At 39.4% G+C, this 27,824-nt stretch overlaps 1 protein-coding gene and 1 long non-coding RNA gene across 3 annotated transcripts in view; one reads left to right on the forward strand and one right to left on the reverse strand.

Moving 5' to 3' along the window:
• Nucleotides 1–27,824, forward strand: part of LOC147840776 (uncharacterized) — a 1,215,461-nt gene that overhangs the window by 924,601 nt on the left and 263,036 nt on the right. The gene's annotated exons all lie outside the window — the stretch shown is intronic.
• The window catches only part of si:ch211-153b23.7, a 66,492-nt gene that overhangs the window by 19,909 nt on the left and 18,759 nt on the right, over nucleotides 1–27,824 (reverse strand). The window lies entirely within an intron of this gene.

A 27,824-nucleotide genomic window follows, 5' to 3' on the forward strand; every position in this document is an offset into this window, starting at 1 on the left:
GCTGATAAAAACCAACCCACAATGTCTCATTGTTAACACATGAGTGAAAGGTCATGGGGGTGATTGTTTACTCTTACTTCTTCCATAGTAACCATATATTTTCCCCACCAAAATATCATTTACAACAATCAATATTTATTAGCAGATTTAGTGGCAGATTTGTTTGACCTCCGTTGATGGGAAGAACCAGATTTGGGGAGACTTCAACTCTATTTACTGTTCCTTGTGTATTTTTGTGACACAATGTACTTTTTCTGTGGTTCATGTTTATTACTGACATACTAACATCTTAACTAAGCTGTGCAGCCCAGAGGGACGTGAAGAGCATGACATCACATGACATACATATTACATCCATGTAGGTATTTTTAGACACATTTGAAGCATTCTACTCTTTATGTTTTTGTAGCTCTGTCATAGCTCTAGTTAGTGTTTCTGACTAACTATTCTTTCCAGTCAGTTTAAGAGCTTAGTTATCTTGTGTAGTTTATTTTCTGTTAGTTTTTGACTCTATTATTATTTTTATTATATTATTATGTATATTTTAATTTTTATTATTCAGTTTGTGGCTTGTTCAATTTAAATGATTTTCTTATATATATATATATATATATATATATATATATATATATATATATATATATATATATATATATATATATATATATATAGTTGAAATCAGAATTATTAACCCCCCTGAATTACTAGACCACTTGTTTTTTTTTTTTTATACCCACTTTCTGTTTAATGGAGAGAAGTTTTTTTTCAACATATTTCTAAACATAATAATTTTAGTAACTCATTTCTAATTATTGATTTATTTTATCTTTGCCATGATGACAGTAAATAATTTTTCACTTGATATTTTTCAAGACACTTTAGTACAGCTTAAATTGACAATTAAAGGCTTAACTAGGTTAATTAGGTTAACTAGGCAGGTTAAGGTAATTAGGCAAGTTATTGTATATCGATGGTTTGTTCGTTAGATTATCAAAGGAAAAATTTGCTTAAAGGGGCTAATCATTTTGTCCCTAAAATGGTGTTTAAAAAATTCAAAACTGCTTATATTCTAGCTGAAATAAAACAAATAAGAATTTTTCCAAAAGAAAAAATATTATCAGACATACTGTGAAAATTTCCTTGCTCTGTTAAACATCGTTTGGAAAATATTTTAAAAAGAAGAAAAAAATTTGAAGAGGGCTAATAATTCTAACTTCAACTGTGTGTGTGTGTGTGTGTGTGTGTGTGTGTGTGTGTGTGTGTGTGTGTGTGTATATATATGTATATATATATATATATATATATATATATATATATATATATTGTATATATTGTAGCGAGCATACCAATGCCACGTCGCCCTGGAACAGGATTCACCCCAGCTGGCACCTAATCAGCACCGGATCGGTCACAGCTGGAGCTCATCATCCAGAGAGGCATAAAAGCCAGCCACCCACAGGAAGAAGACGAGCTTCATTCTCAGATGACTCCCTGCGCTGACGTTTGTGTCTCTCTGTCTCTCCCACAACGGACTCCAGCTCGTGACGATCCAGCACCTGACTTCTCACTATCCTTCACCTTCTCCCCGGAGCACCAGAGCACCATTACCAAGAAGAGCATCGTATTTCACCCCTTTTCACTTTGTAAATAAAGCACCCTCCAGGGACTTGTTTGTAACTAAACGCGACTGTGTATGTGTTTTCCCTCTGCCTCGCTACAACTGGTGGAGAATGCAGGCATTGCAGAGGGAAAAATTCAGAAGAAACACTTACCAGTAAGGAGAAATAACCGCGGAATTTTTCTTTGTGTTACAGACAGGCATCCGCTCTCTCTCTACCACTCACGCTCTCTTGCTCGGCTGTCATCATCCCCTGAGCCATGTCGCTGGAAGAAGTGGTACGCCATCTAGCGGAAATTTCCAGCAAGCAACAAGTGATAACAGAGCAGCTCACCGCCAGACAAGACAGGATGGAATAGCAGCTCCGCCAGGTGGCCAGACATAGCCAGTTCCCTGAAGTGAGTGCCCATCATCAAATCACTAAACTCAGCGACCTGGATGATATCGACGCCTATTTACACACATTCGAAGAGATTGCCGAAAGAGAACGCTGGCCGAAGGAAAGTTGGGCAAGGATGTTGGCGCCATTCCTCACTGGAGAAGCTCAACAAGCTTATTTTGCACTTGAGACACCTAAAAATGAAGATTACAAAGCGTTGAAGAAGGAGATACTAGCCAGAATGGGGCTCTCCGCAATCAGCGCAGCGCAGCAATTCTCACAATGGTCATATGATGAGAAGCAGCCGGTACGTACCCAAGCAGCTCAACTTTCTCGTTTGGGGAGATTATGGCTGTTAGGAGGAGATCCTTCGGCGGTCCAGGTCGCTGAGAAAGTGGTGATAGAAAAGATGATGCGGGCTTTACCGAGACGACTACGTACCCTTACCAGCATGAGAAATCCTGAATCGCTGGCCACCCTGGTGGAGGCGGTGGAGCTCCACGGTGGAGCTGGCGGTGGAGCTCACGTTGCCAGGGAGATGGGGGAGAGAGCGGCTCTGCCAACCCGGATAGTGAACGTACCATGGCGACCGGTGGAGGGCACAGCACGACCAGGCAGCAGACCTGCGGTCCCCAGCCCAGTGGACGAGCCGATGCCCACAGAGCCGACGTCACACTCGACCCCGGCCTGGACAGCGGGTTGCGTGGTCCACCGTAACATCCCTCCCGAAGCTCCCACCCGAAAAATCTATCTAGACGGGAAAACACAAACAGCCACATTAGATACATTAGAAAGCGCCATCACTCTGGTTCACCCAAAAACCTTAAAATGTCATCATGAAGGAAAAGGTCGAATCCTGATTACATGTGTGCACGGTGATACCCGCCACGTACCCGCACAGAGAGTGACCATCGCGGCTAAACCGGGCAGCTGGCGCGTTGAGATCGGACTGGTTCCGGACCTTCCTGTGCCCCTCCTCCTGGGCAGAGACTGGCCGGGGTTCGACGAACTCCTCACCCACCATCAAGCTCTATCCTAAAAGGAAGAACAAGGGACGGGCTCAGCGGGACCGCCAACCAGCATTGATGGCCACCGAGAGCGACAGAGGGGGTGAGTCATCATCTGCTAACTTATATTTTGATCTGTTTCAACAGATAACCGCAGGAGGCAACTTCGGTAGAGCACAACGGGAAGACGAAACGCTTAAACACTGCTGGCCACAAGTGAGAGTTATTGACAGTAATGAACGGCTTCCCAGCCCTCACCCCCTCCCACATTTTATTGTACAAAATGGTCTGCTGTACTGTGTCACAGAGAGGCGGGGGGAAAGAAGACACTATTGGTTGTCCCAAGGACCAACAGGGAGACGATCCTAGAGCTGGCACATACCCACCCGATGGCTGGACATCTGGGAGCTGCCAACACAGTGAAGAGAATCCGTGATCGTTTCCACTGGCCCGGTCTGGATGGAGACGTGAAGAGGTATTGTCAGGCATGCCCTCTATTACCCCTACCCATCATTAGCCGCATTTCCACTATCAGGCCAGTGCGAGCCAGGGCTTATATCGGGCCAGGCCGGGCCAATCGCCCGGGAGGTTGAGCAGTGAGGCCGAAATCATGTTTCCACTGTGGGGCTAGTAGCTCGCAGCGCGTCACGCAAACCCCGCCCTCAGAACATCCCCCGAATCGAACCTCACTCAAACCGCCCACTTCAGCGAGAATCATGCAGATAAAGCACACCATCACATCATCACGAAAACTATTAAAATTAGGACAACCAAAACAAACAAATGACACGTTCCTGTACAGCAGTACAACGCATGTCTATACGCACATGCCTGTGTGTTTTCATTCATCATATTAATTTACTCGCCGACCGACAATTGGCATCGAAATCCAGTGGTCTTGCCACCAACGGAGGGACCCAGCGCAGGGAGCGCACACATCCATAATATAACACCACATATATAAAATTCTCCGTTAATAACTCGATATAAAATGTATTTTATAACATCCTCTAGACAGAATCTGTCCAACATTCATCCCAAATGCTCCGGAGAGAACTGAAACATGATTTTTTCCCCTATAGGCTTTATGACACTTAATAGATGATTCCCTTTATTTAAAGATGTTGCTTATTATATCTTAAGTAAAGGAAAGTGTTCAGTGTTTCAGCACATAGCAGCACGTAATAAAATATAGCCTATATTTCGTTGCGCTCAGCAGCTATGCACTAATAAAGCTCTTTATGTATTTAAAATTTCCTTTTTTACGTTATATAAAAACATACACACTTGTTTGAGGACACAGAACACATTTTGAACTTGCAGTTTTCCCCGTCAAAAAAGTGCTGCGCAGCTGGAAGACAGAAAAAAAGGTCGCCTATTTCTGCTTTCACTCACCCCGAAAATGCTCTGTTTGCATGATTTGATTGATTTCATCGTATCCAAATACTTTAAAAATAATATTTAAAACATTTTCCGGTGTTTATTTATTTATTTCAGAAAATATCTAAAATATTTTTTTCAAAGAGGCATTTGAAAAATGAAAGTTTAATATAAATTTGTTTGATATAGTACCTAATTGTTATAGCTATAGCTTTTGTTAGTTTTATATTGGTTTATTTATTTAATGTGATTTTATTATAGGCCTATCTAATATTTGTAATTCTTTAAATTATTTCAATATAGCTTTGGCTATTTTATCTAGATATGACACTATTGTTTTGAGCCTACAAAAGTGGACATTAAATTTGTAAAGTTTAATGTCTTTCTGTTGTATTCATATAGTGTATTATCTCCAGAATATATTAAAACAATAAAAATAAAAGAAAAAAGCCGCTCGCGGCATCAACAGAGCTGTGAAGGGAGCGCTCTTTTCCTCGGTCTCACACACACACACAGGCATCTAAACGTGCAAAAACACACTTATTAAACTTGACAAAACCTCTTGAAAACCTTTACTGTCTGCTGTGTCTTTAATATGGTGTAAAGATTATTATGCGTTATTGAAACATCAAAGATGCAGCAAAGAAAGATCATTTTATGCAACAGCCTTACATTTAAAAGAGAAACATAAGGGCGATCATATGAAAAAAGACCCCAGCCTATAATTTGTTCCAGATGTTTTCTTTCTCTTATTTATTTATTTATGTGTTTGGCGCATGTACTCGTGTGCGATCGGAAAACTGTGCCCGCCTCTCCTTTCACTCCGCCCCGAAGCCCCGGCTGGCCCTCTTTGGCCCAAGGTATTCGGCGGGCCGAAAAAGGCCGGCCGCTGGCCCCAAGAAAGCCCCGCTTTGGCCCGATTAGGCCCCGGAAGTGACAGTGGAAACGCCACTGGCCTTGGCTCGCCCTGGTTTGCTCGCTTTAGGCGCGATAGTGGAAACGTGGCTACTGATGTGCCCTTCACCCGCATTGGTATGGACTTGATAGGGCCTTTGCCGAAGTCGGCCTGGGGACTTAAACACATCCTTGTCATCCTCGATTATGCCACCAGATACCCTGAAGCGATTCCCCTGAGGAAAGCCACATCATCGGCGATCGCAAAGGAGCTGTTTCTGCTATGCAGTCGAGTGGGAATTCCAGCAGAGATACAGACCGACCAGGGCACCCCCTTCATGTCCCGGTTGATGGCAGACCTCTGCCACCTCCTCCAAGGTAAAGCAAATAAAGACATCAGTGTACCATCCACAGACTGACGGCCTTGTAGAGAGGTTCAACAAGACGCTGAAGCAGATGCTCTGCCGGGTGGTGGCAGAGGACGGGCGCGACTGGGACCTCATGATCCCGTACGTGTTATTTGGAATCAGGGAAGTCCCCCAGGCCTCTACAGGCTTCACCCCCTTTGAACTCCTGTTTGGCCGCCAACCCCGCGAGCTTTGTGGCTCGTCAGGCCTGGGAGCAAGAGCCAGCCCCCCAACGGTCGGTGATTGAACACGTACGGGACATGAGAGAACGCATCGAGAAAGTCATGCCCATCGTCAAACAACACCTGACCGAAGCCTAGCGCGCCCAACAGAAATTATATAATCGGCCCGCCCAAGCCAGAGAGTTCCACCCAGGGGACAAGATGATGATCCTAATTCCCACCACAACGTCGAAGTTCCTCGCAACCTGGAAGGGACCATACACGGTGGTAGAAAGGGTAGGGCCGGTAAACTATCGAATCCGTCAGCCGGGACGAAGACGGGAAGAACAGCTATACCACATCAATTTAATGAAGAAGTGGGTTGCAGCTCCAGGCCATCTAGTTGCCTTTTCAGAAGAAAGTTCTCCCGTCGTCCACATAGGTGAGCAACTCTCACCAAATCAGAAGGCGGAGCTGCAAGCCTTGGTTGGTCAGTTCAAGGATGTGTTCTCAGAGAAACCGGGCCGAACCACCATCATCCAGCATTACATCATCACTCCACCTGGCACCATCGTCCGGCAGAGGCCTTATCGAGTACCAGAGGCTCGCCGGCTTGCTATCAACGAGGATCCAAAAGATGAGACAGTTAGGAATCATCGAGCCATCCCGTAGCCCGTGGTCCAGCCCAGTAGTGATGGTTCCCAAACCTGATGGCACCCTCCGTTTCTGCAACGACTTCAGGAAACTTAATAAGATCTTAATAAGTTTGACGGATACCCCATGCCTCGGGTAGACGAGCTGCTGGATAGGCTGGGTGGAGCCCGATTCATCTCCACCATCGATCTCACCAAAGGCTACTGGCAGTTACCACTGAGTGAACAGGCCAAGGAGAAAACCGCCTTCTCCACACCCGGTGGGCACTGGCAATACCGGGTTCTTCCCTTCGGGCTCCACGGGGCCCCAGCCACATTCCAACGAATGATGGACATCCTGCTGAGGCTCCACCAGCCATATGCAGCAGCGTATTTGGACGATCTAATCGTCCACTCCGAGTCATGGGAGGAACATCTATCCCGGTTACGGAGGGTGCTCTTAGATCTTCGTCGGGCTGGGCTCACAGCTAATCCCAAGAAATGCCCCCTTGGGCTAGCTGAAGCAAAATACCTCGGATTCCACATTGGAAGAGGTCTCATACAGCCACAACAGAACAAGATCAAAGCACTACAAGAAACTCCACAACCCACCACTAAGACCCAGGTACGTGCATTTCTGGGGTTAGCGGGCTACTATAGATGTTTTATACCTAACTTCTCATACATAGCCAGCCCACTGACAGACCTGACCAGAAAGGGGCAGCCGGAGAGGATAAGATGGCACAAGGCAGCAGAAGATGCGTTCCGAGCCCTGAAGACGGCCCTCACATCCTTACCGGTCCTGCACGCACCTGACTTTGGCTGCCCCTTCATCCTTCAAACGGATGCTTCCGACTCAGGCCTGGACGCGGTCCTCTCCCAGGTCCACGGTGATGAAGAACACACCGTCATGTACTTGAGTCGGAAGCTTACCCCCGCAGAGACCCGATACGCAACTGTGGAGAAGGAGGCCCTGGCGATCAAGTGGGCAATCCTGGAGCTTAAATACTACCTTCTGGGCAGGAAGTTCAGAGGCAAGGCGGGGGAGTGTAGCGAGCATACCAATGCCACGTTGCCCTGGAACAGGATTCACCCCAGCTGGCACCTAATCAGCACCGGATCGGTCACAGCTGGAGCTCATCATCCAGAGAGGCATAAAAGCCAGCCACCCACAGGAAGAAGACGAGCTTCATTCTCAGATGACTCCCTGCGCTAACGCTTGTGTCTCTCTGTCTCTCCCACAGCGGAATCCAGCTCGTGACGATCCAGCACCTGACTTCTCACTATCCTTCACCTTCTCCCCGGAGCAACAGAGCACCATTACCTAGAAGAGCACCGTATTTCACCCCTTTTCACTTTGTAAATAAAGCACCCTCCGGGGACTTGTTTGTAACCTAACGCAACTGTGTATGTGTTTTCCCTCTGCCTCGCTACAATATATATATATAGTTAACGTCAGAATTATTAGCTCCCCTGTTTATTTTTTTACATAAATTCTGTTTAACAGAAATATTTTAGAACACATTTCTAAATATAATAGTTTTAATAACTCATCTCTAATAACTGATTTAGTTTATCTTCGCCATGATGACAGTAAATCATATTTGACTAGATATTTTTAAGACACTTCTATTCAGCTTAAAGTGACATAAAATGTGTAACTGTGTTAATTAGGATAACTAGGCAGGTTAGTGTAATTAGGCAAGTTAATGTATAGTGATGGTTTGTTCTGTAGACTATCAAAAAAATAGCTTAAAATGGTTTTCTAAAAAAATTTAAAAACTGCATTTATTCTAGCCTAAAGAAAAAAAAGAAAAAAAAAGAAAAAAATATCATCAGACTTACTGTGAAAATCTCCTTATTTAATATTTAATAAGGTATATATTTAAATAAATATATATAAAAAAAAAAAATCAAAGGAAAGGACTTCAACTCACCAGCCATTAGGTACATCTTCTAGTACCGTATTGGACCAACTTTTGTGTTCAGAACTGTCTTAATCCTTCGTGGCATAGAATAGATTCAAGGTAGCGGATAGGCTTGCCACGATAGATGGTGTTGACGGTGTTACTGGATTTAAGACGCAACACCGGTGACATCACTTTTTCACCGTAATACCGTTCTCACATTTGTCTTGTTTTGTAAGTATTTATTTTTTTTAATTAAATGTTTATTTGAATTAAATGGGAAATATATTTCTAAATAATTTACTTAAGACGAGAGCATGCATTATAATTATAATCTGAACATAGCTACAATGCATCATTTATTCATTACGTGAGGAGAACGAGAGGAGTCGCATTTACCGGAAAGAGAATGGCGGACGATTTAGTGTCAAAACGCAATGCAAGAGCACCTGTTTGGCAATATTTTGGGTTCAAACCAAATGCAAAAAGAGAACCTGAAAACGTCAGTGAGGCAATCTGCAAACTTTGCCGGACAAAGGTGGCAGCATCTGGAGGAAACACAACTAATTTATACACGCACCTTCAAGCGCGCCACAAGAATGAGGCTGCTAAAATGGGCAATGCAGTAAAAAATCGACCGCAGAAGCTAGACGAACAGGTGCAGCTATCAATTAGTGATGCATTTAAGCAATGCACAAAATATAAGAGGGACAGTGTGAGGTGGAACAAATGCACTGATGGAGTGACCAAGTATGTCTGCAAAGATATGGTGTCTTTTAACACGGTTGAAAAACAGTCTTTCAAAGACCTCGTAACCACACTCGACACACTCGGTGAGCTGCAACAGGCAATTTCCAGCACAGTTAAGTATTTTTCACTTACAACAGATATGTGTTCGAGTACAAAAATGACACCTTACATGTCGCTAACTTTCCATTTCATTGACGTGGAATGGACGCTGGTGTCAAAATGCCTCCTAACAAGTTTTTTGCCAAAGGACCACACTGCTGCTAACTTGGCCGATGCTTTGGATGAGGCTCTGCATGACTGGGGATTAAAAGAGGATAATTTGTCTTGTGTCACGACTGACAGTGGAAGCAACATTAAAGCGGCTGTTCGTAAGTTAGGCTAGCCCTGGTTAAGCTGCTTTGGGCATAACCTGAACCTAGCTGTGTCCAACACTATTAAGAAGACGGAGAAAGCAGTTGTAAAAAGAAACATCCTATTATGCAGCAGCAAGGTAGGACACTTAAAAAAAAAATATATTGAGTTTAAAGATGATCGCCTTGCGAAATTAACAGTGATATAAATGAAATAGGAATACAGTGCGTGATTAAGTGCATTTGTCACGGAACAACCTCTCACATGCGCTGCAGGTAGGCTGAATGATAATCTTAAAAATATTTAATATAGCCCATACTGCTATATGCTCATGCGAAATTAAAACATATTGTAGGCCCATTTTAAAAGCTTTGACTTGTAGCACATGGCCCCAAAAATGAAACCCAAGTTATTAACAAGCTAAATAAATAAATAAAATGATGGGTAGGCCTAATAGTCTAATGGTTTATGGTGGTGTTTTTACAAATGACAATATCATGAAAAAAAACCCACTTATAATAGCCTATATTTATTTTTACCTTTAATTTTTTTAAAGTATTTTTCTGGCTACACTTGAAATGTAACCAAGTAACACAGTTAGCTACTACTTTTTTAAAATGACATTAGATTGTAACATTTAACTTTTTCCTAACACTGATAGATGGTTAGTTAGGTAAGAGGCAATACGTGAAGCATGATTACTGCAGGTTAAGCTGACTATATTTTTTAGCGGTTAAAGTCTATCCTTGGGTTAGCTTGGATGTGTGGTCATAGTTTGATATCTTTACCTAAAACTTTAAACATTTATCTTATTCAAAATAAAACGGAAAGAAATAAGGAGAATAAGTCATTTAAACCACTCATTTGGCACTGAAGCCATCCGTTGCGTTTATGTAAATCATCTCAGTTATGAAATCCTAGCGCTGGGCCTGAAATAAAATATTATAAAACATATTGTAAATAAAATAAAGTTTCCCTCTTGAGGACTGTGCAACTAGCTGGGGCTCTAAGCAAAAAATAATTGATAGGATGCTAGAGCAAAAGACGGCCATCAATCGAGTGCTTGCTGAAGATTGTAAAGTCAACGTGAGCATCTCATGGCAGGACAAGGATGTGTTGCAATCGCTGAACAAAGCGTTAAAGCCAGTAAGTTAGTTTACCGATATTATGTCTAGAGAGAATTACGAAACCGCGTCATCTCTTCTCCGTGCTGCTTCTCATCAAAGAGGACACGTTGGCCCCATCAGATGATGACAGCCAACTGACAGCTAACCTTAAAGCCGGCATCGTGTCTATTTTAGACGAGAAATATGAAGCTCTGCCAGAAGCAAGCCAGCAGCTTATGCGCAAGACAACTTTCCTGGACCCACGCTACAAAGGTGACTACGACCCGAATGTTGAAGAGATCAAGAAGATGATAGAGGAATCAGCGGTCATCGTCGGTAGGAAAGCGCAGTCAGTGCACTCCATGAGAGAAGAGGGAGAACAAATTGAGGAGGAAGCCGACATCGTGGTTGACCCACAGCCCAAAAGAAAAAAAAATGTTGGCCAGTTTGTTAAAAAGAAAAGCAGACACTGTGACAGCAAAATTGACTATTACAGAAATGGTGGTGTCAGAAATCTCCACCTATGCTCAGGAATCCCCCATTCACGCAGAGCAGGATCCTCTGGCCTGGTGGAAAGTCAACCAAAGTAGGTTCCCCCTTTTGGCAATGGTAACTAAAAAGTATCTTTGCATGTGCGCAACAAGCTGCGCATCCGAGAGAGTGTTTAGCACGCTGGGGAACATAGTTAGCCCCACAAGATCCCATCTTAAGCCAGAGATGGTCAACATGTTGGGTTTCCTGGCAAAGAACATGTAGATTGCACTGTTAATAATAATTAATGCCAATTTACAGTGTTTTTGTTTATTTATTTAAGGACTGCTGACTTGTCTTTTTTGTAGCCTAATTTAATTTTGGAAGTTTTTCTTTTATATTTATTTATTGTTAATTCATTTAATCTTATTTAAACTTTGTGCAATTTATTTATTTATCTTTCTATTTTATTTTCTTATTAGTTTTAAAAACATTCTAACAGAGGCTACGTAATAAATGTTCTATGGTTGTTATTTGATGGTTCCAACTTCCACAGTTTTTTCTTTATGTTAATAAAAATTTGTTGTTTAAAAAGTGTTTTTTTTTTCTTTGTAGTTGTCCATTCAAACTATTGACACCGATTCCCGCGAAACTGAAAGTGAAAGTATTGTACGCATGCATTTAAATTTAAAAGCAGAAAAAAAGACGTAAAAAGGAAACCCCCACCCCCACGGTGATACCGGTATTACCAGTGTTGTCACATGACGATTAATCCGTGGGGAAATTTCCTCATCGTCACAACCCCAGTAGCGGAAATATTCCTCAAAGATTGTGGTCCATATTGACATGAGAGCATCACACCGTTGCTGCAAACGTGTTGGCTGCACATCCATAATGCAAATCTCCTGTTCCACCATATCCCAAAGGTGCTCTATTGGATTGACATCTGGTGACTATGGAGGCTATTTGTTTCTATGGAGACTATAAAATGGCTACACTGTGGTCATAAAGGAATGAACATGGTCAGCAACAATACCCTGGTAGGCTGTGGAGTTGAGACGATTCTCAATTGGTACTAATGGGCCTAAAATGTGCCAAGAAAATATCCCTCACACCATTACACCACTACCAGCAGCCTGAACCGTTGATACAAGGCGGGATGGATCCACGCTTTCATGTTGTTGAAGCCAAATTCTGACCCTACCATCCGAATGTCGCAACAGATATTGAGACTCATTGGACCTGGCAATATTTTTCCAATCTTCTATTGTCCAATTGTGGTAAGAATGCCTGAATTGTAACCTCAGTTTCCTGTTCTTAGCTGACCTTTCTATTAGCTTGAACCAGTCTTTGCGCTCACAGAACTGCTGCTCACTGGATATTTTCTCTTTTTCAGACCATTCTCTGTAAACCCAAGAAATGGTTGTGCATGAAAATCCCAGTAGATCAGCAGTTTCTGAAATACTCAGACCAGCCCATCTGACACCAACAACCATGCCACATTAAAAGTCACTTAAATCAGGGATTCTGAACTGGTGGGCCGCAGCCCACTAGTGGGCCTCAACGATCCTGCAGGTGGGCCGCGAGATACCTTAAAATTAACTCTTAATATTACGGGTGTCACGAGATTTCACGAGACTAAATCGCGACGAAATCTCTCGTCAAGGTAAAAAGTTGTCTTTTGAGTTGAGATGGTAGCATGATGGAGCGTGAGGGGGAAATCAGCATTGAAGTTTGGAAGCAGGATTGAATTTGAACTGCAAATCAAGTGCTTTGCATACACCTGGTAAGGCTGGCCTCTGTGATGCACATGTCACTCGGTTGGGCGGGCAGGTGTGACGAATCTATTTTTTTTCTCACCGGAGTGAGATGTGCAGAAAGCCGCATTATTGAAGTGCAGTACAGTAAACACCTCATTCAAACTATTACCATCGTGTAGGACTTCCAGCTGCATTTTGCGACAGCACAGTCCACACAGCTGTTTGACACTACATTCTCGGCACCTACACACATATTTAAGCGCGCACACACAACACACGCACCTTCATCATTACCAAACACGTTTATGTTTCTTTTCATGGTTCAAGTGACCAAATTCTACACAAGGACTAAAAAACGCTTTTATATTGTCATGTACCACAAGTATTTAAGCATGTTCACGAGATAGAAAGAGCGCAGTATTCACCACGCAACCAATATTAAAAAAATACTGTTGGATGCATCACGTGCATAGATCACGCTATGGGCATTGCATTAAGATGCCTACTGGTTTAAAAAGGCCTAGATAAAAAAGAATATGGCCAAATGAGAGCGCTTGTCATAATTTATAGGAAAACATCTTGTCAAAAAGAAAATTAAAAAATGAAACCATGCGAACAGAATAAACACAGGAATAGAGAAAAGAGCGCTCTTTTATTATCTGCTGTCAGTCAGCGCCTGCTCTTTTTTTTCTGGTCATTGCGCCTTTTGCCGTGTGCTTTGTAAATGCAGAAAATCGGATCCAAGTCACCTTTAAAATATAATAAATGTAAGCAGGTCATCAAAAAAATTAGATACTGTCAAAAAATTCGAATTGACCATCAATATCTGCAATGTAAATATTCTGAAATTCTATAGGGCAAACGCCAGTCAATAGAGTTTGCTATTTTCCATTTATATATTAACAAATATTTTGCAGTGTTTGGATGTTCATTGCATAGAATTCAATATAAACTAGTATGGGAATAATTATGGAAATTGCATCCTTAAAAAATGGAAGTTCAATACAGGAAAAATAAAAACACTTAAATTGTTTTGCATTTTGTGATTTAAAAAACATTTTTTATATAAAAAGCTATTTTCAATTGATATATTAGCAAAATATTTGAAGACTATTCCATTCATATGTTTCATCATTAAGGATTTCTTTAAAATAGTGTAAAAATCCCGTCTTTTTCTCGTGCACCCAATCTTGTGTCTGGTTTCGTCTCAGTAGGTGTCTCGTCACACCCCTACTTAATTTTTTATTATAATTTTTGGATTTTGTTATATATATATATATATATATATATATATATATATATATATATATATATATATATATATATAGTATGATATATATAGTATTATATTTGTTAATAAATAAAGGTTTAAAGGAACATTTCATACAAACATTTTAGAAAAATGTCATACCTTATTATGTCATACCTGTCAACCCTCCCGTTTTTCCTGGGATTCTCCCGTATTTTAAAGTTCAATCCTGTTATCACCCCGTAAAGGTTTTTCCTGCATTTCTCTCTTATTTTTAGTCTTTCTCTGAAGGGTGGCATATAAACATTAAAGAGTCGAGCCTCCCTATACACAACCCATACCGCCGAACCACCAGGGGCCACCCCTCGCTCTTAAATGTGAGTCTGTTCTGTGTTTTCGGTTTGTTTAGGCATGAAAACACTTTGAAATAAATATCACAATGACTGAATTCTCTCTCCTTTACACTACAGCTGCCGTCTCGCCTTCATATGCAATCCTCAAAATGCATGACTGTCAGCTGATGCGCTCCATAGCGATAAACAGATGCTGTTTCCCAAACGCATGCTGTACACGCGATTTGAAGCTGATTGAAGGGTCGAGGTTTACAGTAGGTGCATGTTTAAACAGACATATACACATAATTATTTAAAGTAATATCTAAAGATGTCGATCTTGGTGGGTTTTTATTTTTCAAACACAACTAATTTTGTCCCAAATGAGCATAAAAAGTTAGGAAAGCAATCGAATGCTTGCATTATAACGTTAGATCTGTGCATTTTTAAAATGATATCTCTGTTATTAAATGTAATCCAACAGAAAAAAAAAATCTGAATAAATAAGAGATTCATTTGTTGCTCTGGCTTGGGAGATTTGGTTTGGGAGATTTGATAACTTGATTCTATTTCATTATAACAGCTATTAATTTAATTATTATTTAATTATTTAAATTAATTTCAATTTATTGGTCTCGGGTCGGGGCAATCCCTTATGATGGTGGGCATATCCCTTATTTTTAAATCCCAACGTTGACAGGTATGTATTAGCTACACCTGTCCAACTACTCATTGTGTGCTGCAGTTTATCTCTTTAACACAACAGAAACACAACAGCCTACAGTTTGCCACAGAAGTGAACATATAGGAAAATCCTTTTCTTCAGAATAGTAGTCCTTAACAAAACTACTCAATTATTGCACTTGACAGGCTGTTTTACTTGTCCACAGGTTCTTGTACAGGTAAACATGTGATGTAATGGAAACGTAACTAAATGGTTTGTAACTAACCCAGTCTCAAGAGAGGGTCCATCATTTTTTTCATTGTTCTCAGTTGAAGTCAGTCTCTGTGGTGTTTTGGATGGGTTCAGGTATTTAGATATGTTCTAAATGTATATTCGTTTTTGCTGGGAGATTGTGCTTTATTTTGTTAAAGTTGGGCTTACCTGATAATGTGTTATACCCCATGCGGCTTGGAGGATGGAAAAGGACATGTTTTTAACTTTTAAATTCCTCTCAGACATTAGTTGCTATGAATCAAAACAGTCTATGGACATAGCAAAAAGTGGTTCACTTTATTTACAATAAGAAAAAAGAAGAAAGAAAAATAATAATGTTCAATCATTCATTCATTTTCTTGTTGGCTTAGTCCCTTTATTAATCCGGGGTCACCACAGCGGAATGAACCGCCAACTTATCCAGCAAGTCTTTACACAGCTGATGCCCTTCCAGTCGCAACCCATCTCTGGGAAACATCCACACACACATTACAGACAATTTAGCCTACCCAATTCACCTGTACCGCATTTCTTTGGGGGAAACCAGAGCACCCAGAAGAAACCCACGCGAACATGCAAATTCCACACAGAAACGTCAACTGAGCCGAGGCTCGAACCAGCGACCTTTTTGCTGTGAGGCGACAGCACTACCTACTGCGCCACTGCTTCGCCCTAATGTTCAATCAGCACAGTATATTTACAAATGTGTGCAATAAATGCTAAACAAAATTGAACAAGCTAATTAAAAGAAACATTTAAGAGGGAGGAAAAATAAGTGGTGCCAAATCAAAGAAAAAAAAAAAAAATTAAACACACATCAACTAAACCGTTTCCACCTCTGAATAAATGAAGAGAAGAAAAAAAGGTAACAAACACAGAGAGTGGCACATGCTTTTTATCTAATGTATTAACAGCGAATCATCTACATGGCACTGAGCATAAGCATGCCTGAGTGTGATACTAAAGACCTGTCACTTTTAAGGGCTGTATCATATGGATTTATGAATCATTGTTACTTTTCAATGAACACAAACTGTCAAACATAATCAAAGGTGCAAACCCTTCGCTGCACATCAGCTGCCACCTTCAGGAAACCTCCTAATATGTGCAGCACAATGAATTTATGAAAGGTGGTGGATCTTCTCAGCAAAATACTTTCCTGTGTGTCACCACATCACAAACGACTTAAAGTAATAGAAAACAATCTAATTAAAGTTATCTTTACTGTACTGAGCAAGAGTACTTCTCTTTCTGTTAAACTGAGCAGTTGCATGATCGAGGACGTAAACATGCTTAGGCTCGGTATGTAAAATACAGTGTGAGTGCAGCCGAGGTGGAGTACTACCCTAAGATGTAAGTAATGTGACATGCTTTCACTTTCCTCTTAATAGACTTAAGAAGTTTATTTAGGACTTTCCATATACATATACAACTCAAAAATATGCAACTCAAAACAATGAAGCAAACCACAGAAAGCAGCTTATGCACAAGAATCAAACAAAGGCAGAGAGCGGTGACAAGAGATGAAGGATTTCTCCCAGTCTGGTCGGAGTTGTCACTGGAGTACTTAAATGACACCCATCCATTCCCCATGGTTCCACCTTTGAAAACTCAAAACACCTTGATTTTTAAAAGAATAGCAGACAGTAAATAATCGCACAAAGAGGAGAAGGAAACAGCAAAGAACACCCCACCCCTTATAATTATACACTTAATAATAATGTTTGTGCATACAACAGAATGTGGATTTAATTATCCTCTAGAAAGTGCATCAGCAACAATGTTGTCGACTCCTTTTGAATCATGAGTCAAATCTCAATGTTGTAATTTTGAACCACTAAAACCCACCACATCAGCGTGTGTTTCTGCTTGTACATTGACACAAGAAAGGATTGTAATTCTGCTTGTACATTGACACAAAGACTGTTGCCTGTGTATACGATCACTGGATATATATACACCAATGTACACCTGTTGTAATGCCAACAACATCACCAAAGTTCATAGTTACAGTTGTTTATTAAACTTCCTACACTCTCAGAAATAAAGGTACGTGAGCTGGAACTGGGGTGGTATCTTTTTAAAAGGTACACATTTGTAGTTAAAGGGTCCATATTGGTACCCCAAAAGTAAATATTAGTACCTACAAATTTTAGGAGGAACACTTTTGTACTTTTTAGGTACTAATATGTACCCCTGATGTATTAATATGGAACTTTTAGGTACAAATTTGAACCTTTTGAAGGGGTACCAACTCAGTAGAAGAAACAAATTGGATCGTCAATGCCTTCCCCATCCTCCTACAACAACATAACCCCTGCCCCCACTGTGCTGACATCTACCTCTAATTAAAAAAATAGAAGAGTAAAGTTTGGAGCTAATATCATTGGTGAACTACAAAGTAACTGCATGATAATTTCAAAAGCAGCCTGTCTTTCCGCTGACTAAACAAATAAATGCAGATCAGTCAGGGAATTGGCAACAGAGAAAAAATGCCCTGTAATACCTGTAATACCCTGTCTTACCCAAGAACCTCCTTAACTTACACCCAGTACTGGGTGCTGGAAATTCTTGAATGGCAGCAACTTTTGCTTCAACAGGTAAAAATGAATCTTTCTAGCATTTAACCCAAGGAGTTTAAAGTGCTAAGTTCAAGGATAAAGAATCATTAGCAAGCTGCAGGAAAACTTTAGATAACACAGACAAGTGCAATGGCTAGGTTGAAGTATCTACTGCAGGTCATTCAGACATGCCTCACAATTAGATACATCTGCTAGCACCATGTTAACTTACCTTTGAAACGTTGCTGGAGCATTTCGCAGGCCAAAGGACATAACATTATATTGGATAAAGGCATTGGGTGTTATGGAAGCTGAAATGTCTGAAGCTCTTAGTGTCAATGATAATTGCCAAAAGCCTTTAAGCATATCCAGCTTCCTAACAAAGACAAAAGAGCCCACACTGTTAATTCAGTCTTCCTTCCTTGGAAGTGGAAATTAATCAGGTACAGTTACAGAATTAACGTTAAGACAATCTGTACAGAATCAAAAAGTTCCATCAGTTTTGGTACCAACACACATGGAGAACTCCAAGAATTACCATTTGAGCTGCATCTCAAATTGCTTACTTATGCACTATTCTACGCTGTTTTGTAGTATAAATAGTGTAAGCAATGCATTAACACTGAAAACTCTAAAAATAATAAGTGCACTTAATTACTTTAATTACTTGGATGATGCACTCATTCAGCCAGTAAAATAAAGTGTGTAATTATGGACACTTTACACACTCAAGGACCCCTGTTTTGCTCACGTAACAGAAGGGGCGGAGCTATCGGGCGCAAATGTTGGATAACTTTATTTTGGATGGTGAAAGCAAGATTCTCCAATGAGAGTGGTTATAGCGCCTTCTGATGTTGAATGCTGTTATACTCATGGCAGGTATTATTTTATAATTTGGTAATTTATTTCACTGATTTGGCGACCGTCAAACGTCATCAGGGAAACGGTTTGAATTTCCGCTTAGTAAAAAAAAAACATTAGTGTGTCATTTGGGACGACACTACATACATATACTATCCTGTGGAGTGTGTAAGTGCATAAGTACACAGTGCATGAATGCATAGTGTGTAGTGTACCATTTGAGACGCAGCTTTGGTCTTACAAAACCCTCATGCAACAAATAGTCTACTTCCTGCCTTATGGCAGTTTACTTAACAGTTTGAAATGATAACCAAATGATACGTTGCTTTATGGGCATTACTGGCATTGTGAACATCAATATTGTCATAAGGCACATTGTTTTGTTTAGGTACATCTCTAAGAACTTGAGGAAAACTCTGAATCCTCTGTCAATGACACAGCAAGCAGGAAGGTCAGTTAGGATCTCAGAATTAGTTAAATGGGTAAAAGGCATTGGGTCGACTTGCAATTTCACTTCATTAATCTATAGTTCAACATCCTTAAAAAAAGGTAACACAGTCTTGCAGTTTACCACAACCAAAGAAACTGCAAGCTCTGAGCTCATTTAATGAACAGAGAGATGGCGCTTCCTTTAATATAATGATGTTTGTACAACAAAATACAGGTGGTGTAAAACTGATAATATTAGAATGACCCTTGAATATTTGCACACAAAAAAATAGAGCTAGTAAAATTAAAGCACTTTCAGACTTATATTAAGGTTTTAATATTTAACTCAGCTACAGAAAGAAACTGCATCTATATTACTTGACTTTGTACAGTGATAGAAGCCGAAAGTAAAACTAAACAGTATATACAGCAGCTTCTCCACTATGGACATTCAACATGCTCCAGTCTCCAGCGCCTAGACTGCAGCTTTGCACAAGAAGTTTTCCAGAGTAAAAATGGTCATGCCCAACTGAGCCTGATTTCTCTACAGGCTTGTAGAGCTTGCCCATCGATGGATTTGCTCTTCAGTGCTTGGACACTGCAAACACAGTTTCAGCAGTGAAAATTAAACCACATTGAACTGAACTAAATTGACCTTCAACTCTGAAAACTGGACTAACAGTGTAATTTGATATGGTTTGTAAGTTGTTATGTATGTAAGCTGCTTTGACACAATCTTCATTGTAAAATAAAGATCAATTGAATTGAACTGAATATATGAGCAATATCACACTCGTAGCAGTGCGATATGGCTGTATATCAGCACTGGTGGGAGCCATGCACTGGCATAAAGGCCGCAGGTCGAGTGCCTTAGCATCCCAAAAGTGCTGATATACAGCCATTTCGCACTGCTACGAGTGTGATATTGCGTTTATACAACTGTTCAACTGTTCAAAATATATCTAAAATATATCTAAAATATCGTATATATCTAAAAAGAAAATCAAACATGGAGTCTAAAAACCCTTTTGTATTAGGAACTACTTTCTTCCGCCATTCATTCACATCTGCAGCTGATGTCAAAACAGCAGAAACCAGGGAGTTCGGGGGTGAGGTCTCTGAATAACACTGTTGAGAACCAGGATAGGAAAGTAACCGTATTAAAATAGGCACTGTCCTTATAAATAAACTGCATAGTTGCAATCTATACAGAAGAGAGAGATTGACTTAGAATATCACTTACCAGTTTAATAATGATTTGATCAGCAGTAGTTAGAAAGCATGCTGTTTTAATCTTCTAAGCAAGGGCTTATTATGCGGTCCTGGTGCTATCTTGTGGATAGACAACATCAACCGTCTTTGTCTAATGGACAACGATGCGCTTGTAAAAATGGGTTTTAACCACAGCGGATTGAACTGTAGTTCTGCCGAGCGACTAAAAAGTTATCAGTGATGATGGCAAAAAACTGATCATTCTAGTCCAACCATTCTTCTGCAATCTCATACCAAAAACGGAAATAAGAGCAGTATTAATAGCTATAAATGTGGGAGAGCGTTTATATTATGTGATTGTATTGTATTGCAACAAGGAACAATTAAATGTTGATGTTAAATCAAAAGTAATTCACAAATACTTGAAGATGAGATGATTTAATGACAATAATTCTCTGGTTACAACTAAATTAATTACAAAATAACTGTATAAAATGATAAAATATGAAATGATAAAATATATGACATAAATTATACCCAGCTTAAATGTAAAATTAAAGTTACCAGAGGTAGAAGGAGAGACACAGAGGGAGGGAGAGTCAGTATGCACCTTCTTGAGTCAAAAAGACATGTTTTTCCATATAAACAAATGCATATGATAATTAAGCCTCTCATACACTGTCTTTCAGAAATTATAAATATTTTGAAATAGGCACTATCCTTATAAATAAACTGCATAGTTGCAATTTAAACAACTACATTCTCGACTAAAAAAAACTCAAAAGTACATTATGTTGTCCAATAGCTGCAATATTTGTCAAGTAGGGCTGTAACGATACACGATATAAAATCGAAATCGTGACACTCAGATCTACGATCCTGTGTCGCGGTGTGATAAGGGAGAATCGCGACACACCCCGTGATACCTTTCCAATAACGTCACGCATGCCTGCAAAAGTTGAGCTAATTAACACTTTTTTTCGTTTGACATTACAAGCACTGCTCCGTTTAAGCCCTCGCAATATTTAGCCAGGAGAGCTCGCACGGAGCTCTTAGTAAGGGACCGTCTGAATGGGATATCAAAAACAAAACCAACTTAACCCCGCATGACAACCGATAACACCAGAAACATTACCAATGCTGTCAAAGCGGCCGGATTTTCAGCGCATATACGATGATTTGCTCACACTGTTAATGTGGCTGCGCAGAGAGGGATGGGCGTTCACCAGATGTCAGGTAACAGCGCAAACTTTTCTGTAACCGTGCTGTGCGCTTTCTGTTTGAACCTTTGAGAGTGCTGACTGACAGGTGCGATGCGTGAGGTCAGAAAACACGACAAAGCTTTCAGTTAAGATGAACACAGTTGCTATAGTTATACTTTATTTAGAGATAAAGGTATATGGCTCTGCATATAATCACTCTATCCTGCTGGAGTTTATAGCCGTTTCGCTTTACTTCAGGACGCATTAACGCCGCTCTGAAGGTCTAATCGCTGTTTTAAGTTATCCAGAGCTGTATGAATATACAAATCTTGAATATCACAATAGTATTAAATATTACAATTGTAGCAACACAGACAGCAACACTTTTGCACAATCGATACCCAGCTGATTCAGTTGTTTCATAAGAGGACCGCGCCTCTTCTTTTTTCCTTGTCAACATAAAGGCAGTGAGGTGCGCCTCGTTTTCGGCCCCTTGTTTAACTGCAAGGCATACTTAATTTGCGGGACCATAACGTGTAACCCGTGCCTACAGACACATTTGCCAAAGAAGCAAAATGGAAGAAGAATATTGCTGTTTGATACAGACCTGTTGATGCTTAACCAGCGCTTATGTTGACCTGGATCTGCGTAATAAACGCAACAAATAGGCTTTACTTTTTATTTTACAGCTTATAAAGCATGTACGCAGATTAATGCAATATCATATTTAAACAACAAAACTGTTTACAGAAAGTCTGAGCGCATTGTTGCTGTCTTTTCATCACGCAGCACGCGCACTTGAACCGCGAGGGAGAGAGAGGATAGCATAGGTTATATCAGGACATAATCTTTAAAATAATGATTTCTATTAAAATGTAAATGTTTTTGTTATTATAATAATAACAGCGGGGCATTAAATAAATGCATATTTTCCGTGAAGCGGGCAATTTGAGGAAGTCTGCGATTTTTATTTGACGGAAGAAAAAAGCATATGATTGGAAAAAAAGCCTATGCCGGTTATTAAAAAGAATGAGTCAGTATTTTCGTTTTGTAATATAAATTAATTATTTAAGTGAAAATAATTTAGGGCAGTTCTATTTATTTTATTCATTTTATTTAGATTATTCTGCTCTTCTGTGTTAAACACTGCAGGTGCGTGAAGATGCTCTGTTGTTCTGTTCCGCTATTGATATTCTAACATTTAAAAATAAATCAGTATTTTAAAATGCAATATTTAAAGTGTCAGACACAAAATAGACATGTCAATTTGTTTAATATAAAATTAATAGTAATCTGACTAGTTAACCGGTAATAACCGATTGATGAGCGGCGGTTGTTGGTTAGCAAAATTAACGAAATGAGCATCCCTAGTAGCTATTTAATTTACTTTTTCTATGTAAGAGAACTTGATTGAAAAAGAATTTTCAACATGCTTGAACCATCTACACAATGGAGTGTAGTTCTGTTTGGTTTTTCAACAGTATTTTGTTACAAAGAAAACAGAAGTGATATAGCTTTGGCTATTTATTTATTTTATATATGGCTATTTATATTGTTAATAATTTGCATAGTTAATATTGTTCTTTGATGTTTAGTTTATAAAGATTTTTCAAATGTTATTTAATAAAAAATAGTTTTAAAAATAATTTTTTTCCCACCCCACACGAAAAAAATAATAATAAAAAAATCGTGATACGAACCGAATCGTGGGTCAAAAATCGTGATACAAACCGAATTGTGGGTTTGGTGTATCGTTACAGCCCTATTGTCAAGCTGTAAAGTCAAACTGCTGTATGTGGGCAGAAGTAATACAGAAGAGTGAGGAGGCTGTACAAATGCTGTTTTTGCATAATATTGCACAGTTAACAGCCAATCAGATTAAAGAACCAGACAGAATTGTTGTATATATATATATATATATATATATATATATATATATATATATATATATATATATATTAAGGGTGGAGCCGAACCCGAATACGGTATTCGGAAAGGCACGAATAGCGTGTTTTTACGAATACTTATTTCGAACAAATACTTGAAAAAATATTTGTATTCGGGAGCAAGAAAAACGTTATATCAAAAAGCAGCGTTTACTCATGAGACCACAGTGTATGCCCGCGTGAGTGAGTGAGTGAGAGAGAGAGAAAGAGAGAGAGAGAGACGCTCAGTCACAAGTCGGAGGGCGGGGCGGAGGTGTCTGGCACAAGCTTCTCCACAGCAACAGACAGAAGGCTCGGCTTAGCGAAAAAAATACTTCACTGCATCACTATTTTTGTTAAATAGATTTTTGTACCTTAATTGGGTTCCAAAGGCAGTTTATAAACTTGTAGCGTAGTTTGATCGGGATATTCCATTACGCTGCATTTTTGACGTCTGCAACCGGGTGCTCTGTTTACGCAACGTTAGCTCTGTTAGCGCGGTAATTTAGACAATAGACTGATGACAGAGTAACGTTAACGTTCGTTTATAAAGGTTAAAACGATCCCAGATAGCAAAATACACTCGGGACAGTTCCGGCTAGATTGTCGCCTGCCGGAGACTTACCCTTCGGCCCGACTTCGGCAGCCGGATTCGATTCAATTGATTCAGCCGAATCAATTGGGCCAGATGCGGCGGCTGTAAGCGAGCCGACGCTGCCGCATCCACGCCGGAATCGGCCCGAGGGTAATAAAGACACACATTAAGATTTAAACAAAAAATCTAAAAATTGCACACAAACACAGACGTTTTTAAAACAACCCTGTTTTCCCAATAGACTTGAATGAAAAATTTGTACAAGACACATCTTGAAACAGCAAAATTTTATATAAACCAATTTAAGATATAGCAAGAAACATCTTAAAAATACCAATGACAATCCGTAAAATATACAAGTCAAACTTGTAAAAAGAACTGCAGAATTCTGAAGAAACATCTTGGAACATTTTTCAATAAAACATTAAAATAATAATAAACACACACATATATATATATATATATATATATATATATATATATATATATATATATATATATATATATGTGTGTGTGTGTGTGTGTGTGTGTGTGTGTGTGCGCGCCAAATTCTGAAGAAACATCTTGATAAATTATCTATAAACGTAATACAATAAAAATTATAAATATAAAATTGCAAAAGACGTGTATATATATGAAATGTATAATCATCTCACTCATGTCTTGCTGTTTGTCCAATTTTTTCTGTTCAAGTTTATTTAAAAATAAGTTTGACTTTATACTTCTGCAATTATATATATATATATATATATATATATATATATATATATATATATATATATATATTTACTGCCGATTACTGCCTGCTATCTGGGATGCTTTTGTGTCGAATAGTATGCACTTATGGGAGTTATATGGTACGTCTAAATGACCATTTAATTACCATTAAATTACTTTTGCAGACAGCAAGATATATGCTATAGGCTAGTTAACCTTAGCATAGCTTCCCGTCACTTTTTATTAACTTGAAACTCCTCAAATACATTTGGGCACCCAGAAAAAGAGTGAAAAAGAGTGAGACTGCTGCTGAGCCATTTCTTGGTCCTCCACCAGTCAAAAGAAAAAAAAAACCTTCAGGTTCTGTGTGGAAGCATTTTACAGTCAGTGGTGCTGCAGATAAAACAAAGTGATACTGTATAATGTTTACAAAAGTGAAATCAGAAGAGGCAGAGATATTAAACATCTGTCAACATCTTCTATCCGTAATCATTCATTTCTTTTCGGCTAAATCCCTTTATCAATCTGGGGTTGCCACAGTGGAATGAACCACCAATTTATCCAGCATATGTTTTACGCAGTGGCTGCCCTTCCAGCTGCTACCCAGCACTGGAAAACATCCATACACTCTCTTTCACGCACATACAATAGGGACAATTTAGCTTACCCAATTCACCTGTATTGCATGTGTTTGGACTGTGGGGGAAACCGGAGCACCCGGAGGAAATCCACGCCAACATGGGGAGAACCCAGTCGAGGCTTGAACCAGCAACCTTCTTGCTGTGAGGCGACAGCGCTATTCACTGTGCCATCGCGCAACCTTCTATGTAATGTATTATCACATGCGCTAAAAGCATCCTCTCCTGATACTGTCTGTGAACCCCCCACAAGCATCAATCCCCTCAATCAGCACAGCTATGCTCTGCTAAATCCTCCACAAGCACCAAACCATCAACACAGCCACATTCTGCCCCAGCAAGTCAGTTTCAAACATAAAAAAATGTAAAAAAAAACAAACAAACTTTGTGTCTGTTTTGTGGCAGGCAGATGATAATAGCAGGGCTGTATCTTTTAGTATTATATAGAATACTTTTGTTCTTCCAGATCTCCCAGGCAGGGTTTTATTTAGATTTATTTAGTTAATTTTAGTTTTTGGAATTCTTTGCATTGGAAAGAAGTTCTTTCAGAAGAAGAACAGTTTTTTGAAGTATTATTTGTTTTTATTCTGTCTATTCAGTTTCAAGAACGGTGGTGGTGGGGTTCATAATATTCACAATGGTATTTTATTAGTTGTTGGTTTAACCATGGATGAGGTAATGTTATTTTCTTTTCAATGACATTTCTTGTCACATGTTCAAAAACAACAACCAATATTGCATATCTATAATTTATATAATGGGTATAATTAAACAATAGTTTAACTATAACGTAAGTTAGAAATGTAATAGAAAAAATATATATATTTGTGCCATTTTGAATTTTACTCGAATACAAATACAAATACTTTTCCCCCCTCAACAAATACAAATACAAATACCGGCTGCTCCTCACATCCCTAATATATATATATTTGAATTATTATAATTTTTATGTAGTTGTATTTAGCGACTTGCGGTTTTAATAACTACTAGACTACATAAGGTACTGCAATATATATGTATATATATATATATATATATATATATATATATATATATATATATATATATATATATATATATATATATATATATATATATTAGGGATGTGCGGAGCAGCCGGTATTTGTATTTGTTGAGGGGGGAAAAGTATTTGTATTTGTATTCGAGTAAAATTCAAAATGGCACAAAAATATATATTTTTTCTATAACACTTCTAATTTACGTTATAGTTAAACTATTGTTTAATTATACCCATTATATAAATTATAGATATGCAATATTGGTTGTTGTTTTTGAACATGTGACAAGAAATGTCATTGAAAAGAAAATAACATTACCTCATCCATGGTTAAACCAACAACTAATAAAATACCATTGTGAATATTATGAACCCCACCACCACCGTTCTTGAAACTGAATAGACAGAATAAAAACAAATAATACTTCAAAAAACTGTTCTTCTTCTGAAAGAACTTCTTTCCAATGCACAGAATTCCAAAAACTAAAATTAACTAAATAAATCTAAATAAAACCCTGCCTGGGAGATCTGGCAGAACAAAAGTATTCTATATAATACTAAAAGATACAGCCCTGCTATTGTCATCTGCCTGCCACAAAACAGACACAAAGTGTTTTTTTTTTTTTATGTTTGAAACTGACTTGCTGGGGCAGAATGTGGCTTTGTTGATGGTTTGGTGCTTGTGGAGGATTTACCAGAGCATAGCTGTGCTGATTGAGGGGATTGATGCTTGTGGGGGGTTCACAGACAGTATCAGGAGAGGATGCTTTTAGTACATGTGATAATACATTACATAGAAGGTTGCGCGGTGGCACAGTGAGTAGCACTGTCGCCTGACAGCAAGAAGGTTGCTGGTTCGAGCCCCGACTGGGTTCTCCCCATGTTGGCGTGGGTTTCCTCCGGGTGCTACGGTTTCCACCACAGTCCAAACACATGCAATACAGGTGAATTGGGTAAGCTAAATTGTCCCTATTGTATGTGCGTGAAAGAGAGTGTATGGATGTTTCCCAGTGCTGGGTAGCAGCTGGAAGGGCAGCCACTGCGTAAAACATATGCTGGATAAATTGGTGGTTCATTCCACTGTGGCAACCCCAGATTGATAAAGGGATTTAGCCGAAAAGAAATTAATGAATGATTATGGATAGAAGATGTTGACAGATGTTTAATATCTCTGCCTCTGCTGATTTCACTTTTGCACACATTATACAGTATCACTTTGTTTTATCTGCAGCACCACTGACTGTAAAATGCTTCCACACAGAACCTGAAGGTTTTTTTTTTTTCTTTTGACTGGTGGAGGACCAAGAAATGGCTCAGCAGCA

Source organism: Danio rerio, chromosome 14 (assembly GCF_052040795.2).
Source record: "Danio rerio strain M-AB ecotype USA chromosome 14, GRCz13ab, whole genome shotgun sequence".
Classification (NCBI taxonomy): Eukaryota; Metazoa; Chordata; class Actinopteri; order Cypriniformes; family Danionidae; genus Danio; species Danio rerio.